The sequence below is a fragment of the Bufo gargarizans genome, chromosome 4 (genome assembly GCF_014858855.1).
Source record: "Bufo gargarizans isolate SCDJY-AF-19 chromosome 4, ASM1485885v1, whole genome shotgun sequence".
In the NCBI taxonomy this organism is placed as follows: domain Eukaryota; kingdom Metazoa; phylum Chordata; class Amphibia; order Anura; family Bufonidae; genus Bufo; species Bufo gargarizans.
The window spans coordinates 180,764,726-180,783,621 of NC_058083.1; positions in this window are offsets into that span (position 1 = coordinate 180,764,726).

The window sequence follows — 18,896 nt, forward strand, 5'->3', positions numbered from 1 at the left end:
AAAAAGACACGGAGACATGCACTCTTTTGGTCCATGATTCAGACTAAACACGCCCATTGTAGTCTATGGGTCCATGAAAAAACATGGACAAAACACAGGTGTCCTCCATTTTGCGTCCACATTTGTTTTAGTTTTTTTTCCTGACCACTGATAGGGGATGTTTTGGAAATTAATTTTCCATTGAGCATTGTCCATGGAATAAGGATGAGACTCGGAGGGCAAAACAAGGAAATATGTACCAAACATGGGCATCTTCACGGTTGAATCACGGACTGATTTTTTTACGGACGTCAAATTGACCCAGAAATGTGAACGAGGCCTTGTAAGCTGCACACGTAAATTTTTATCCAACTAGATCAATACAGCAGGTACCTACACAGATGTACTTCCTCTATAAATCATTCAACTTTACAAAATGAAGTACCCAAATATCAGTACATATATCAAACTTTATTGTCTTATCATTAAAAACATATACATACACAAAATATGGAAACAAAATAAAGTGCCAACGTGCAATAGCTAGAATTCTTCTAATAAAACCACCATATAGAGTCCCGCATGGATAACAGCCTATAGTGTGGCCTAAAACAATTACATGTCAATATCCTGTAGGATTCACCATGCCGCTATATGTGGTACATAATAGGTAATCACACACCACAATCAGAAGTAAAGGGTTAGGTAATTACCATGCCTCAAATCCCATATCTATCTTACAAACAGACCAAAACAATACAATAAAAGTCAGTCCTGTGTCTCAGTGAGGACAAGTACTTGCGCTGCTGCAGGCTCCGTGGTAGTGTGGTAGGTATTCACACTCAATGCAGTTAATAAAAGGGAGTTGAAGCCGCGCTGCTCTAGATTAGGTTCCCCGGTCAGTGATGAATAGTGTTGGGCTCCACACGCCTTTTCTCTGTCACTCTAACAGGGTCCGATCTTCCAAACACAATAGCCTCTGTGAGGTTCAAAGGACAGGCAAAATAGTGAAGTACCCTTTATCAGATGGTATAAAAAGGTTTTAATCTACTCACAACAAAGTTGTTCAACAAAGGCATATAATAATTCCACTTTACAACGTCTCGTTCCTGCCCGACCCGGGTTTCGCTGTCTCGCTTCCTCAGGGGCGAACTGCGCATATGTGCAATCAGGCTCCTTAAGTAGCCCAGCTGCCTCATTACATTCAGTATTTCACCGGATCGTATCCGGGAAATACAGGTCAAGCTTTTGTATTATACATTTATAAAACAGCATTACTTTCATCTTCACTAATCTCATCAGTTTTGTCATAAATCATGACCGCACTTCTCTTATATTACAATATCATTATAATCAACCTATCATAATCCATTACATCATCAGCCTATCATAATCCATACATTATCATTATAATCAGCCTATCATAATCCATTATTACATTTATCTAATGCATCGATCCCCATTAACAGCCACACTTTAAACATATTTCCTAAAGTTTGTTATACATTTTCCTTCTCGTGGTTTTGTCCACCATCTCCCTCCATCTATCAATCATCATGGGTCGTCATATCGCCCCACCCTCTCCTGGAGCGTCATTCGAATCTGCCCAATCTCACCTCCCCGGTTACCTCCAGCTACGTCACTCCATGACGCTACCCTACCAGGACAGTCCAACCTCCTGACGTCACCCGAAGGTCCTCAAGAGGCGAGATGGGAGAGAGTCGAATATCGCACCAGGTAAGATATTTCACAAAAGGCACGGTTTCAAATCAAACTCGATATTTAATCCACCTGGCTGCAGAGTCCCCAACTGATAGATCCACTCGACCTCTTACTTATTTATTTGTATCAGTGAGTCCCCTCCTCGCCAATGGGGTCTCACTACCTCAACTCCAGCAAATTTCAAACCCCGGGAAGAACCCTTGGGGTTTGAAATTTGCTGGAGTTGAGGTAGTGAGACCCCATTGGCGAGGAGGGGACTCACTGATACAAATAAATAAGAAAGAGGTCGAGTGGATCTATCAGTTGGGGACTCTGCAGCCAGGTGGATTAAATATCGAGTTTGATTTGAAACCGTGCCTTTTGTGAAATATCTTACCTGGTGCGATATTCGACTCTCTCCCATCTCGCCTCTTGAGGACCTTCGGGTGACGTCAGGAGGTTGGACTGTCCTGGTAGGGTAGCGTCATGGAGTGACGTAGCTGGAGGTAACCGGGGAGGTGAGATTGGGCAGATTCGAATGACGCTCCAGGAGAGGGTGGGGCGATATGACGACCCATGATGATTGATAGATGGAGGGAGATGGTGGACAAAACCACGAGAAGGAAAATGTATAACAAACTTTAGGAAATATGTTTAAAGTGTGGCTGTTAATGGGGATCGATGCATTAGATAAATGTAATAATGGATTATGATAGGCTGATTATAATGATAATGTATGGATTATGATAGGCTCATGATGTAATGGATTATGATAGGTTGATTATAATGATATTGTAATATAAGAGAAGTGCGGTCATGATTTATGACAAAACTGATGAGATTAGTGAAGATGAAAGTAATGCTGTTTTATAAATGTATAATACAAAAGCTTGACCTGTATTTCCCGGATACGATCCGGTGAAATACTGAATGTAATGAGGCAGCTGGGCTACTTAAGGAGCCTGATTGCACATATGCGCAGTTCGCCCCTGAGGAAGCGAGACAGCGAAACCCGGGTCGGGCAGGAACGAGACGTTGTAAAGTGGAATTATTATATGCCTTTGTTGAACAACTTTGTTGTGAGTAGATTAAAACCTTTTTATACCATCTGATAAAGGGTACTTCACTATTTTGCCTGTCCTTTGAACCTCACAGAGGCTATTGTGTTTGGAAGATCGGACCCTGTTAGAGTGACAGAGAAAAGGCGTGTGGAGCCCAACACTATTCATCACTGACCGGGGAACCTAATCTAGAGCAGCGCGGCTTCAACTCCCTTACAAACAGACCAGTATCATTATAGTCTATACAAGATAGTACGTGACTCATGTCTAGGGAATCTGAGAATATGGTCCTATATATGCTCTTACCTAAAATCCTCTGTGGTGTGTGGGAATCGCAATCGCCTGTTGGTATGCCCCTCTTAACACGCGTTTCACATTTGCTTCTTCAGGAGGAGTGGCTACGCTGTTTCTATAGAGGTCTTTTAAACTAGCCGGTCAGCCAATAGTAATCTTCCTATCGTTCACGTGATCACTATTTCGTCTGCCCAGTTCTTGGCGCATCGCGATGATTCCTTGGTAAAGCTGATAAAGGACTTCCGCCCTTCCGTCTGCACGATCACAGCGAGGGCAGCTCAACGTCTGACATCACTGCGAACACAAGTGATGGGACGGCGCAAGTCCGCCCACCTCAGAATCGCAATGCGAACTAGAGCCAGAAAGAAAAGAGGTTTGAGTTTATGTGGGAATCTATTACCTGCCCATAACCTTTCGTTTTCCTATTTTTAGTGTATACATTAAGATGACATTAGGGGAATGGTGGTGCTATAAGAATATATAAAATGGATGTGATACATAAATATGAAGATAGCATTAAAACGTTACTGGAACTTCAGAGCTATGTAAAAGATGTACACCTATACTGTGATGCCCTATATAAATACCAAGTGCAATATTAATTCTAAATATCATTATAAACCTCACCTTTCGCCTATCTGGGCTATGCAGACAACCCCACCTTCTCCGATACCCCAATAACATATTAGGCAATATCGCCGGTAAGACGTTTGCCCACATAGCACAGAGAGGAGAACGTGCCATATATCATTAGTAGTGTACAATTAATCAGTGAAATATTATAGATCATTATCTAAACTATATCATATTGCTCATAAAGTGCTCTGTGCAAACATATTGTTAAATATCATAGCAGTGTAAACATAATATATAGAGTACAGACCAAAAGTTTGGACACACCTTCTCATTCAAAGAGTTTTCTTTATTTTCATGACTATGAAAATTGTAGATTCACACTGAAGGCATCAAAACTCTGAATTAACACATGTGGAATTATATACATAACAAAAAAGTGTGAAACAACTGAAAATATGTCATATTCTAGGTTCTTCAAAGTAACCACCTTTTGCTTTGATTACTGCGTTGCACACTCTTGGCATTCTCTTGATGTTTAATAAACATGTTCCTAATGACAGAAGCCCTTTAAGGCCCATGTCCTGCTGTGAAAGAAGTATGGACACCACACCTGCTGTATGCGTCAGGCTTTTTGTTGAAAAAGGAACTGATTTCACTGTCGAATATATCTGAACAAATCCATATTAACACCAGCACAGTCTCTGGAACTGGTTAAAACTATTACCATCCGTCACCAAAAATATCGCTATCATTGAGCTAGTACCACTTTACCGCTACAGCAAGTTTCACAGATATAACATTTTCAGGGCTGAATGGAATCACTCATTTCCCTATTCAATATACAAGGAGTGAATCTTCCTGTGGGTCCAGACAGCACTTTTTGGGCCCAAATGAAACTACTGAGGACTGCATTGTTTAGTCGGTCTGCCTTGTTAATGGTCTTACGGCACCTGCAATACCATGCAGCTGTTAATAAAGCAGACTGACTAAAGCTACTTTCACACCAGCGTTTTAGTTGGATCCTTAATGGATTAACAAAAACGCTTCCGTTCTGATAATACAATCAGCTGCATCCGTTATGAACAGATCCGGTTGTATTATCTTTAAAATAGTCATGATGGATCATGATTTAACTCCTTAGATGCCACTGTTAATAGCGACCGTGGTATCTAAACAATTACAGAGGGTGCACACTCTCTCTGTCTCCCATAAGCAACCCACAAATTAGATTAGAATCTGTGCACAGCAGGCTGGGACCTAATGAAGGCCCAGGCTTGCATTCAGTGTTTTCCTAGCAGGCTGTGAAAAAATCTGTAAAAGAAAATGCTCCCCACACAGGGTTGCACCACCAATGAGGCCTGGTGAGGCGATCGCCTCAGGCAGCACCAGGAAGGGGCAAGAGAGGGGCAGCGGAAGGGCCATGGACTGAAGGGAAGAAGTTAGGTTAAGAAATTGGCACTGGGTAGGGAGGGGCGCCCACATATTTATCACAGTGTCCGTTACGACCCACACTACACAATTATCATAATTTTTTTCCCCCATACAGTGAACGCTGTAAAAAAACAAAAAACAATGCAGAATTACTGTTTTTTTGCTTATTCGCCACCAAGAAAAAAGAAATAAAAAGCGATCAAAAAGTGTTATGTACCCCAAGATGATACCAATGAAAAGTACAAGTGATCTCACAAAAATAAGGCCCTCCCACAGTATCGTAGAATGAAAAATAAAAAAGTTATGGGTTGCGGTGATGCAAAAATATTTTCTTTAAAAAAAAATGCTAAATTTGTAAATCACAAAAAACAAAAACAAAACTATATGTATTTAGTATCTCTGTAATTTTACTGACCCAGAGAATAAAGTTATGATGCTATTTATGCCGAAATATATATACAATAAAATTTTAAATTTAAAAAACTCAATGGCAGTATTGCTTTTTTTTCTCATTCCCCCAGAAAGAGTTAATAAAAGTTAGGCCTCTTTCACACGGGTGTGTGCGCCCCGTTGCCATATTGCGGACCGCAATACACGGGTGCTGTTCCATGGGCATTCCGCATCACGGATGCTGACCCGTTCACTTCAATGGGTCCGCAAATCCATAGATGCGGAATGGTGCGGAACGGAAGCACGGAACGGAACCCTACGGAAGCACTACGTCCCGTACTTCCGTTCCGCAAAAAGATAGAACATGTCCTATCTTTTTGCGATCCGCTGCAGCTGCCCCACGGACTGTGCTCGTGCATTGTGGCCCGCATTTTGCGGGCCGCAGCACGACCACGGGGCACACACGCCCGTGTGAAAGAGACCTTAATCAGTAAGTCATGTGTACTCAGGGGCATAACTACCATAGTGGTAGACCATGCAACTGCTATGGGGCCCAGGGCAAGAGGGGACCCACTTGGGATCATCCCCTCTTCTACTGGGGGTGAAAACTTGGTCAGGACTCCACCCTCAGCAACAACCTTTAGCAAATGAGGCAGTGAAAAAATAGCCCAAGGGTCACTGAAAAAGGGTTTAGGCAGACACCCTTCTGTCCTGTGTGGGGGGCCTGGTTTGATCCTTGCTATGGGGCCCTTATTTCTCTATGTACGCCACTGTGTGTACCCCAAAGGTTCCATTAAAATCTACTACTTGTCCTGCTAAAAACCTGCACTGAAATCCCCCCACTATTTATATCGCCCCCTACTGTTATAATACTTGCTCTGAATTGCCCCCAGTATTTATAATGCCCCCTATAGATATATTCCTCCCTTTAGTGCCCTCAGAAACTATAATTCCTCAGCCCCTCCACTATACAGTCCCATGTAAATAACACTATTTCCTTTGTAAACACACCCTCTCCAGCCCCCTTCAATATACAGTCCCATCTAAAAAATATCCCTCTCTGTCTACAATGTACAGCTCCCTCCAAAATACAGTCCCATGTAAATAACATCACTTCCCTCCCTTCAACCCCTCCAATATACAGTCCCATGTAAATAACATCACCCCCTCCCCAGCCACTTTCAACATACAGTCCCATGTAAATAATATCATCCCCTTCACAGCCACCTTCAACATACAATCCCATGTAAACAACATTATTCCCTCCACATTCAGTCCCATGTAAATAACATTACTCCCTCCCCAAGCCACTTTCAACATGGAGTCCTATGTAAATAACATCGCCCCCTCACCATTCAGTCCAATGTAAATAACATCACTCCCTCCCAGAGCCGCCTTCACCATGGAGTGCCATATAAATAACATCGCCCCCTCAACATTCAGTCCCATGTAACTAACATTACTCCCCCCCACAGCTGCCTTTAGAATACAGTCCTATGTAAATAACATCAGCCCCTCCCCAGCCACCTCAAATACAGTCCCATGTAAATAACATAATTCCCTCACTCAGCCACGCAATATTCAGTCCCATGTAAATAACATCACTCCCTCCCACAGCCACCATCAACACACAGTCCCATGTAAATAACATCACACCCTGAACATTCAGTCTCATGTAAATAACATCACACTGCCCCACTCCAACATACAGTGTAATGAAATAACATCCCTCCCTTCGGCCCTAACATACAGTCCCAGTTAAATAACCACAACTCCCAGCATTACTCTGCCTCTCAAACTGTGAATCTCTGTTCACTTACCTCTGACACACACCTCACCACAGCTTCTTCTCCAGGGCTTCTCTTCACTGCTGAGCGCCATCCTCTCCTGCTCACATGATGATGACATCATCGCATGTCCTTCACAACCACTGCCTTCAGCAGTGATCACATGGTCTGTGATGTCATCACAGGTCCTTCCGCTCTTCCTGTGCATTAGATTCAATTGTATTTCTGTCCTGAGGAGGGGAATACAGTTGTATCTATCTGGTAGGCAGTACATATGGGGCCTGGGACCAAACATCCAGGGCTATATAATTGAAGCCCAAAAATAATATTAATAGCAGCATCAACCACATGTACAGTGAAGTGAGGTATAATGGCTTCGACTTCGCACACTGCGCATGTGCCAAATGCCACTTAACTAATCCCTGCTAAGTTAAATACAGCAAATGCTGTATTATAACTTATTTTTATATGTAACAGAGGCTTTTGACAGGGGTATGTTTAAAATCCTAAAGCCCTAGGTAAAAGGCACCACCTAATGCAATAATTAGGATATTTCCAATCTTTAGTATAATAGGTTGGACTAATTCAATACCTAGGCTGAACTATCACGCACATAAGACAATATAGCTATGGTTTTCTGTACTGACCAATTTTATCTATCTATTAGAAAGCATTCAACTGCACTGATGAGGTCTGTATGAAGAATCGAAATGAGGTTTACTTTCAGGCTGAAGCCTTGTAATTTTGAACAAACAGTAGGTGAAAAGATGGATTTTTGCCAGGATTCAACAGATGTTAACAGTTACAGCATATATGAAAATGGCAGCCAGGCACAGGAAGAAAGAAGGAACTGATTACATTAGAGTCTGGCTAAAGAGAGATAGCGGGGACAAAGTTCGAACAGCAAACACATTGCAATAACAGCAATATGACCATACCTAAAACCATGAGACATGGGACATGACACTCCTCTTCTGAAACCTTTAGATTTCACAAAAACATTAACAACAATGTACCTGCATGTAGTCTTGGTGGTGGATCTTGAGATCTGAAGACAATAATGATGAAAATGCAGCTGCAAACAATAATAAACAATTATAACATTGATCTATGTTCTGCGGCTGAAGGTCTTAAGGAATGTAATCCACAACAGTAGGGAACAGTATACAAATTTCAAATAATAACCCATCATAGAATTGGCACGGCAATGTGGGACTTGGAGTTGTATTTTCAAAGACCTTTTCCTTGCCATTGTATTATTTCACAATGGGTAGCTGAGTGTCCCATTCTTTGTTCACTGTCTCAGTAACATCTTGCCATAAAGTGATCAGAGCTATGAACTGAAAAGGATCATACACAACAGCTTCTCGCTTGGTGAAAGGTTTGTCACAGATTGACACTTGGAATGGAAATGTGTCCGGTTTGATGTCCCACAACAAAGATCAGCTACATTGAATGGGAGGAGTATCAGAACTGAGGTTGAGGTTCTTCAAGTTGGTTGCATAATCATCATAGTGGAATGTTTTCATTAGCTCTTGATTGTTGGAAATAATCTTGTGGAGTCTGATGTTTGCTACAGATAGAATTTCCTGCATTCTAATGAGATGATCAATTGCTTCTTCACTTGTAGGTAAGTATTTAACTTCATGATCTACATAGAAGTTCTCCTCTGCAAACTGACAAGCATCAAATGCATACCACTTCTGACCATTTTAGGTTGTCCTTCTGAGTCCATAGATTGCTACAGCAGGAGAGGGGCTGTTGCCGAAGACATGCACTGTTATCTATGACCTAATTGTTTACATTGTTATCTTTGTGCCATAGGAACCTCAGATAGTTCCTATTTTATTTCATGGCAATGGAGCAAAGGTACATTTGATGGATGTCGACTATCAAAAACTGGAATCAACTACTATTCTGATTTGTTGAGGATTGGGGGGTGGGGGTGGTACAAACACCACTTCCCCCCTAGTGGTGTTTCAGGTTCCTCATGGTCTCTGCCAAATACAGCAGTGAAAAATAAAAAAAAAGGATACCTGGAAAACTTAATGTGACTGAGCTGTTAAGAAGGTGAGGAGGATGGTGGAAAAGTGAGAAACGTAAAATGTCTTGTGTAAAAAAAACTCTGCAGAGATGAGATGTGGCTGAAATAAGTCATCATGGTGGTCTAGTCCAAATGGAGAGAATGAGGAAAGAGAACGTCTACATTAGAGCAGACATTACTGGATGTAAGACATATGTAGTGCTGTATTCTCATGTATGAGCAAGCAGTATGGCTGGTTAGGTGCTGTGGCTTGTGTCTCACCTCACCAGCTAGCACTGGCCACCACAGAGAGGCAGCCTCTGGGGAGGTATTTTGTGCTTTGGTCCTGCTGGGGCAGTATTCTGTGCTACACTATGGTATTTGGTTCTTCCGTGGCAGTATTTATTTGCTGCACTGTGGTATTGCTAGCCCTGTCTACTTGTGTTTGATACACCTACTTGTGTTTACCCTGCCTTCTGTCAATTTGGACCCACCTACAGCATGGGACCACTTTTAGTTCCCAATCTACCACTGGCAGGGGCTATTTTAAGGATTGTTTGATAACTCTGGGGCACTCTTGTCAGGGCAGGACCCCTAGCATGGGTTGCATTTAGAGGTGTAGGGCAACTGACTTATCTGCAGGTGGGACTTGTACTGAATGACTATGAGGTGTTCTCTAGACTATACTGTATGTACCCTATTCAAACCCAGATCTAAATATTTAGCTCGTAATAAGTATAATGCGATAATAAAAAAAAAAGCCCCCAAAGGTGTACATAGCCTTTAAACAAAAAAGCCAATGATATTCATGCAATTTTTAAATGTATGAAAAATGGGCATTAAAAATAGATGCAAAACAGAGGAAAAATGGATTAAAGAAAGTCATAAAAAAATGCAAAACAGATGACAAGGACTGCTAAAAATGGCTGTTAAAAACAGAGAAATGGCCAGGAAATAGACACAAGGATGCAAAATGACCATGAAAAACTGCCAGTTTATCCATAGTCAAAATCCTTTTTTTTCACTGTCATGGGAATGCATCCTCATATAAAATGGAATGCATACTGATCTTGGTATATAAATGTGGTATGTTTTCTTGGAGAAAATGATTTGGTGGTCGGCACTATTAGCAATAACATTCCTGATCACTGTACCTGCTGTAGGATGACATCAGCACTGATGAGGGAAGCTTGCAGCTGGCAACACAGATTTTAAAATGCAGTTATAGTCAATTAGTAATCCAATTATGAAGAGCAATTTCCTGTTTATAAAAACATCAACATCATTTAGAAATATAAAAATAAAGTTACTCTGAACCTCATGCTTTTTTCATCTCTTGTAATTCTTGCTGCTTAATATGCAGCATTATTTACAAGTCATACATCATAAAACCACATCAGTCTGAGACACACATGCAGTTATAAAATCACATGTAGACAGTCAAATAAATCACTTGTGTTCATTAGTCATCCTTGAAATGTAACCTTTATAATGCAAAATGGTATACTTGCATTTAGACAATACACAATAATGTACTGGGACACACAATTAGTGATGGACGAACATTGACCGGGACGGTTCGCAAACACGAATGCGTGTTTGTGCTCAAATGTTCGTGAACAGTGTGTTCGCAGCGGGCCCCATAGAATTGAATGGCAGGCGAACCTGAAAAACCTTCAGGTCATATTTGCAGCCACCAAATAATTACTATAAGTGCACAAATAGTCCCACAACATGGACAGTAGCATACCAGATCTGTTATTAGAATTTGCGATCTCCATTCATTATTTTTATTATGGAAATATCGGCAATGTAATTTTCGTGTATGCGCATAATAGGCAAGACCTACTACAGCCACTGGTTTCCACCAGACCGAAGTTGGATGTGATCAGAAAAGATGGTTGGCAAAAATGTTTGCAACATTTCGGAAGAACTTCTAAGTAATTTGACATTAAAGCAGTGTATTTGATTGCATTTCACATGCATGTTAGAACAATCGCTGTAATGCAGATTTAGTGTTTAAAAAAAAGTGCCTTTGCGAAAATACCTAATGATGCGATTTTATAAGGACTCATGAGATATTAGTGATTGGTGCACTAAGTATTGTTGTGAGAACTTGCCACTCCAGTACAGGCCCCAAAAATTAGCTATTAGGCATTCACCTGACAGCAAAGAACTTTGTAGGAGTCTGTGGCTGGAGGGACATTAGGTGGTCACAGGATAAAAATTTAAATGTCGGCCAGTACAGGCCCCAAAAATTAGCCAATAGGCATTCACCTGACAGCACACAACTTTGTAGGATTCTGTGGCTGGAGGTACATTAGGCGGTCACAGGATAAATATGTAACTGTCGGCCAATACAGGCCTAAAAAAGGCCTTTTATGCCGCTGTATTTACCTAAGACAGGGACCATGATTTGGCGGATATTTGTGGGCTGTCATGAGGAAATTCAATCAATTGTGGTCGACTTGTCACATGTGTTGAATTCCTCCGAGTCGTGAGCTAGGTAAGTACGCTTATCGGTCACGATCCCCCCTGCTGCGCTGAACGTCCTTTTGGACAGGACACTGGACGAGGGGCAAGCCAAGTGTTCCATGGCAAATTGTGCCAGCTCTGGTCACAGGTTAAGCCTGCACACCCAGTAGTCCAGGGGCTCATCGCTTCTCAGAGCGTCCACATCGGCCTTTCCCTGTGGCTGGATCCGGAGGACGGCTGTCGATGGATTGACTGCAAGAATGATCTCAAAACTGAAGTGACCAACACATCTTCAAACCACCCTCTTCTTGCATGCGCTGTTGGATTGGTACCCGCAACTGTTTCTCTGTGAGTGGAAATTCCTCTGCCAGCGCCCGCAAAAGCAGAATGCAGCATTTTTTGAAGCAAGGCCTGGAAGTATGTAAAAAAATTTACTTTTATAATATGCTAATTACCTGTCTACCAGCAAGTAGGGCATCTACTTGCTGGTAGCAGACGCAAAAAAACGCCCCCTCCTTCTGTTGATTGACAGGGCCAGCAGCGATCTCCTCCTCCGGCCGGCCCTGTCAGCATTTCAAAAATCACACGCCTGTGTTGATTCGGCGCAGGCGCTCTGAGAGAAGGAGGCGAGCCTCCTCAGCACTCCCTCAGTGCGCCTGCGCTGATGAGGTCACCGAAAGAGAAGTTTTTTTGCAGCTGCTACCAGCAAGTAGACAGGTAATTAGCATATTATAAAAGTACGTTTTTTGACATATCTACAGAACGAAAATGATGAATAACATAATGTATGGCAATATCGCAGGATAGGGATTATAAGTACCTAAAAAAAAAAATTTGAGTTTAGTGGGGTGACAGAAGCCCTTTAACATTTTCTCTATTCATAACTGAAAGCATTTCCCCATTGAATAACTGATTAATTGGGCTGCAGTATGGAAAAGAAAATCAGGACAGTGATTAACATTTGTTTGTAGTATCTCAGGTGATCAATCAGTCTCTTAAAGGAAATCCTTTGATTTCCCTTCTCTGTTCATTTTATTTGTGTCACTTGGAAGGGAATCTTTCACCAGAGACCTCCCTACCCAACTATTTGTGTAGACGCATAGCCGTGGCTCACCTGATTAAAGAGCTATTTTTCTTTTGTTGATCTGAGATTCTGTTCCCGGGTTATGACACTTTTTCTAAATATGAAAATTAGTTTTTTGATGCAATGAGGGAATCATCACCATTGCTCTTGTTGCACCCAAGCGATACTCGTTTCTGTGGCCAGTCCCTCCCTGGCTGCCTTGATTGACAGGGCCAGGCAGTGGCAAAGCAGCCAGGAAGGTAACGCCCTCTGTGCAACAAAGGCCAAACTTGCATATTAAGAAAAAGTATCATAACTCAAGAATAGAGCCTCGTATCAACAAAAGAAAAACAGTGCTTTCTGATCAGAGACTGTTCCGCTGAATCTGGGAACTTGGGAGGTTTGGTTATTGTTGAAGACTAACTTCTCACACCTCGACTTACAGTTATATTGTATGGACCACCCAGGCACAGCAGTTGCACCTGCTCATTGGCGGCGGGAGACAGCTGTAATTTCAAGCTGCAATGACAGGAATCCACTAGTCAATAGCATCCACAGCATTTAATCAGTTTTACAGAAGGAAGGAGTTCTCTCCATCACACTATCGGCCCACCATTATGCAATCATGGGTTGAATAATATGGCAGTCAGAGGGAATACCAAGTACAGAATGCCTCTCTGGCACTGCCAGAAGCAGGGACTGATAGGCCACCTGTCACTACAGTGGAGTGTATTATGTGAGCAATCAAGAGATCTAATATCCTAGTCCCCTTCCTAGACCAATAAACATAGTAAAAAATGTAAACATAAGTTTTATTATGGAAAAATCACAAATTGGTATCACTGTACCTGCAAAATTTAAAACGTAAACAAACAATGGCAGAATTTTTTTCCCCATTCCTCCCACAAACTGTTAATAAAAGTTAATGAGAAAATTATTTTTACCCCAAATGGTGCCACTGAAACACACAACTAACTGATTAACTAACATTGATGGAAAATAAAGTTTGACGCTTAAAATGCAACAATGCAAAAAAGTGGTTCGTTCTAAAGGCACAACATGATCTGGTCCTAAAGGGATTAATGGTCCAAAGTGATGTTTGCCCACAAAGTTGCAGTGCGTTGAAAATAAATTAAAAAACTGTGCCCTTTTGCTATAAAAGAATGAATAAACCCTTTGAATCAGAGTCCTTATAAGGAAGTATTCCACTTGTCCGTATAAAGTATACCTTCTTTTCCTACTCTTTTCTCCATTGCATTTATTTTTTCATTTTTTTTTTTCTTAGGTATTTCTGTTTGTGAAGATGTAAATCTGCCCTTGGGGTACAGAAGATTGTATTCCTCTTCCTCCTGTAATGTGCTGTATAGCAGATCATCTTTGCTTCTTTGTATACAGTCTTAAGCCTCATCCACACGTCAGTGTTTTGGTCAGTGATTTCCATCAGTGATTTTCAGCCAAGGCCAGGTGCAGCTCTAAACACAGAACAGGTGCAGATCTTCCCTTTATACCTTATCCTTGTGGAGGCTCCAATCCTGGATTTGGCTCACAATCACTAATGGAAATCACTGACCAAAATACTGACGTGTGAATGAGGCTTTATTCGGTATTAGGACATTTTCACATCTGCATTAGAGGCTTCATTCAGGGCCTCCCTTCCAGATTCCACCGAAATGAGTTGACAAAAAAGTGGACACCCGAATGGATCCCATTATAGTCAAAGGGGTGTGTTTGGCTTCGTTCATGTCAATTACAGTTGCAAGAAAAAATATGTGAACCCTTTGGAATGATATGGATTCCTGCACAAATGGTCATAAAATGTGATCTTCATCTAAGTCACAACAATAGACAATCACAGTCTGCTTAAACTAATAACACACAAAGAATTAAATGTTGCCATGTTTTTATTGAACACACCATATAAACATTCACAGTGCAGGTGGAAAATGTATGTGAACCCTTAGACTAATGACATCTCCAAGAGCTAATTGGAATAAGGTGTCAGTCAACTGGAGTCCAATCAATGAGATGAGATTGGAGGTGTTGGTTACAGCTGCCCTGCCCTATAAAAAACACACACCAGTTCTAGGTTTGCTTTCACAAGAAGCATTGCCTGATGTGAATGATGCCTCGCACAAAAGAGCTCTCAGAAGACCTACGATTAAGAATTGTTGACTTGCATAAAGCTGGAAAGGGTAATAAAGGTATCTCCAAAAGCCTTGCTGTTCATCAGACCAATTGTCTATAAATAGAGATAGTTCAGCACTGCTGCTACTCTCCCTAGGAGTAGCCGTCCTGTGAAGATGACTGCAAGAGCACAGCTCAATGAGGTGAAGAAGAATCCTAGAGTGTCAGCTAAAGACTTACAAAAATCTCTGGCATATGCTAACATCCCTGTTAGCAAATCTACGATACATAAAACAGTAAAGAATAATGGATTTCATGGGAGGATACCACAGAGGAAGCCACTGCTGTCCAAAAAAAAACATTGCTGCATGTTTACAGTTTGCACAAGAGCACCTGGATGTTCCACAACAGTACTGGCAAAATATTCTGTGGACAGATGAAACCAAAGCTGAGTTGTTTGGAAGAAACACACAACACTATGTGTGGAGAAAAAGAGGCACAGCACACCAACATCAAAATCTCATCCCAACTGTGAAGTATGGTGGTGGGGGCATCATGGTTTGGGGCTGCTTTGCTGCGTCAGGGCCTGGATGGATTGCTATCATCAAAGGAAAAATTAATTCCTAAGTTTTTCAAGACATTTTGCAGGAGAACTTAAGGCCATCTGTCCACCAGCTGAAGCTCAACAGAATATGGGTGTTGCAACAGGACAACGACCCAAAATATAGAAATAAATCAACAACAGAATGGCTTAAACAGAGGAAAATACGCCTTCTGGACCTCAACCCGATTGAGATGCTATGGCAAGACCTCAAGAAAGCGATTCACACTAGACATCCCAAGAATATTGCTGAACCGAAACAGTTCTGTAAAGATGAATGGTCAAGAATTACTCCTGACCATTGTGCATGTCTGATCTGCAACTACAGGAAATGTCTGGTTGAAGTTATTGCTGCCAAAGGAGGTTCAACCAGTTATTAAATCCAAGGGTTCACATACTGTTTCCACCTGCACTGTGAATGTTTGCATGGTGTGTTCAATAAAAACATGGTAACATTTAATTCTTTGTGTGTTATTAGTTTAAGCAGACTGTGATTGTCTATTGTTGTGACTTAGATGAAGATCAGATCACATTTTATGACCAATTTGTGCAGAAATCCATATCATTCCAAAGGGTTCACATACTTTTTCTTGCGTGTGTGTCGACACTTCCACTTCCATTATTTTCATTGTTCTGCTCCTATAAGCCCTTAGTTGTTCTCATCAAGCCGTCCCGGGGAGCAGCTGCCAGTCCTTACATTCATGACCATATAGGTCCTCCACTGGCTGTTACAAAAACAGTTACCACTTGGCTCAGCAGAATTTTTGACTTTCATATTTAAAGGTATTTTTATTGTCAGGGGAAAAATGGTTTCTAAAGGGAAACGCCAGTAAAAATGTGATTTTCCCATTGGAACTAGTTGTTATCAAGCGGGTTCTTGATAACTTTTACTTGCCTTATCAATGTTTGATCGATGGGGTCCAACCAGCAGGATCCTCACTGATCAGCACAGTGGAGGGGCAGCAGTGTTCAGTGAACGGGATGAGTACCAGACACAGCTGCTCTTACGCTCTGAACGGGACGTGCCATTACCATGAACGCTACAGCCCCTTCAATGTGTTGACCAGCAAGGGTCCCGGAGGTTAAATGTTCACCAGTCATACACTGGAGAACCCATTCAAGCAATCTTTTAGACATTATTGTCTCCCTGCTGGAGGGATTCTTTAATGATATAAAATTAAAGATTATTTATTCATTTAATTTGACTGTGCATATTTTATTTTCCGCATGGATTTATAATGAAATCCCTTGTTATGAACTCCAAGTATATAATTGATTATTTCTAGCAAAGATAAAGAAACAGTGTAATAAATTCCAGGCAATACGTTGCTCGTTTCCATGGCTACTGTACATTTCTATATAAAATCATGGAACATAGTAATAAAATGAAGTGTCCTGACTAATCCATCCCCATGAAATTTCAGATACATTACTCACACCTACTTGTGAAAATCTGAATGATTTAAGTGAGGGCTGGAAAGAAAAACATGAAAGGTGTGTTAACATCTAATGACACTGTTACTGACGCTCATAATTACAGGGGGATTACAATGAGCGGTTTTCCATTTCCAGTTGACAGGAAATAATAAGCTGCAACAGTGGTAGGTGAAATGAGTATAAATAAAAGTGAAAGTCAGACGATACTTACCGTCCCCATGCCTCCAATCACCGCTTCACCAGACATTTCCAGTTACTTCAAGAAAACAGTAAGGTCTGCGGATGCCTCTTAACCTCACACTGAGTAATGCAGAGCTTTTATTCCTCAGTGGCAGGGAGCCAGAAGACCAAAGCTAAAAATATACTTGGTACCCAGTCATTCACACAGTGATATAGCTGCAGGATTTTCTACAGGTAGTAACATATGCCTGCAGCAGTTCTAGATATTAAAATGAAAAAGTCTCCTGAGATATTTACAGTAACCAGCTCTTGTGAATTGGAGCAAACTACTTTAAGGGGTTTTCCGAGTGTTTAATACTGAGGATAGGTCATCAGCAGGGGCATAGCACCCATAGGGGGTGCAGGGGTAGCAGTTGCTACTGGGCCCAGGAGCCTAAGGTGAACCAAAGACCCTTGTGCCGCATGCGAAGGCACTGCTATAATAGACAGTTCCTGCTGGTCAAGTTACACCTCTGGCTGGAGGGAAGGGGTTAGGTCAAGAATTTGTCATGGGGGTGCCGTTTCAATTTTAGCCTAAGGCACTATGAAGGCTATGTGCTTCCCTGCCCCTGGCCATAAAGCACTGAGGGAAGGGGGGCCCAAGCTGAACTGTTGCACCAGGGCCCATGAGCCTTTAGCTGTGCCTCTGGTCATCAGTATGTGATTAGTGGGGGTCCAACACTCATCACTCCTGCCAATCAGCAGACTCCTGGCAGCCTACCAAGCACAGTGCCGTCCATTGGATTGCCCAGACCTCAGAGCTGGCGTGTCACCGCCAGTTCTGTGAGAAGGTCTAGCAGACGTTCTTCTCTACCTCTTGTATGATGTTCTTTGTTTTGGTTTCACTTTCTCATCTCCTTTCCTTCTGCCAGGTGTGTCACTTATTTAGACACAATCATCTTCCTTTATATTCCCTCCCATACTGCCTCACTTTGCGGTTTATACTACTTGCTGGATGAAGTGTTCACTGCTGGAGGCTATGTTTGCTGTTTGCTCAGATAAGTCCTTTACTTTATTGTGTTTGCTTGCTGGCTTGATTCTAGGTGACCCTGACTCCTTCTATATTAAGTGCAGGGAGCCGGTGGTCGTGTCCCCTCACTATTATAGGGTTTTCAGGTGTCACACAGGCTTAGGTACGTGGGCATGCAATCGTCTACTATCGAGACCCTTGTATGTGCATAGCAGTCAGGGAGAGCTCTTAGGGTTTTATAGGGCTTAGCTATAAGCTCCTTAGTTTGGGATCAAGCCAGTCGCTCGTTTATTTATAAGTTCCAGCTATCTGCAAATCTCATCCATGACATGGCAATAGGGGGGAGGAGACTGGGCCATCCCCAAAGGGGCACCTTTCTATATGGGGCAGCAGTTTACAGTGAGGAACAGGAGCCTATGGCTATTGCCCCAGGTTTAAAGGGATTGCCCATTTTGGATGATCCTTCTGTTAGAAGGCTACCTAAACAAAAAGTTGATCCATTGGGCCCACTGCTTACACCCCCAGCAGTCAGCTGTATTCTTTTGGGAAAAATGGCACCAATAGTATTTAATAGGAATGTGTCTTCAGTAAATGACCTATTGTTTGAATCACGTTTTTATGTTAAACATATTTTAAAAGAATGCTTGATGATGTTATTTTTAATTTCCCATGTCACTATATATAGTTAAACAAAAATCATAATTTCCTGCAGATTTTACACTGGCCATAGGCGTCACTTTTTGGACAGATCACTTTACTTCAGTT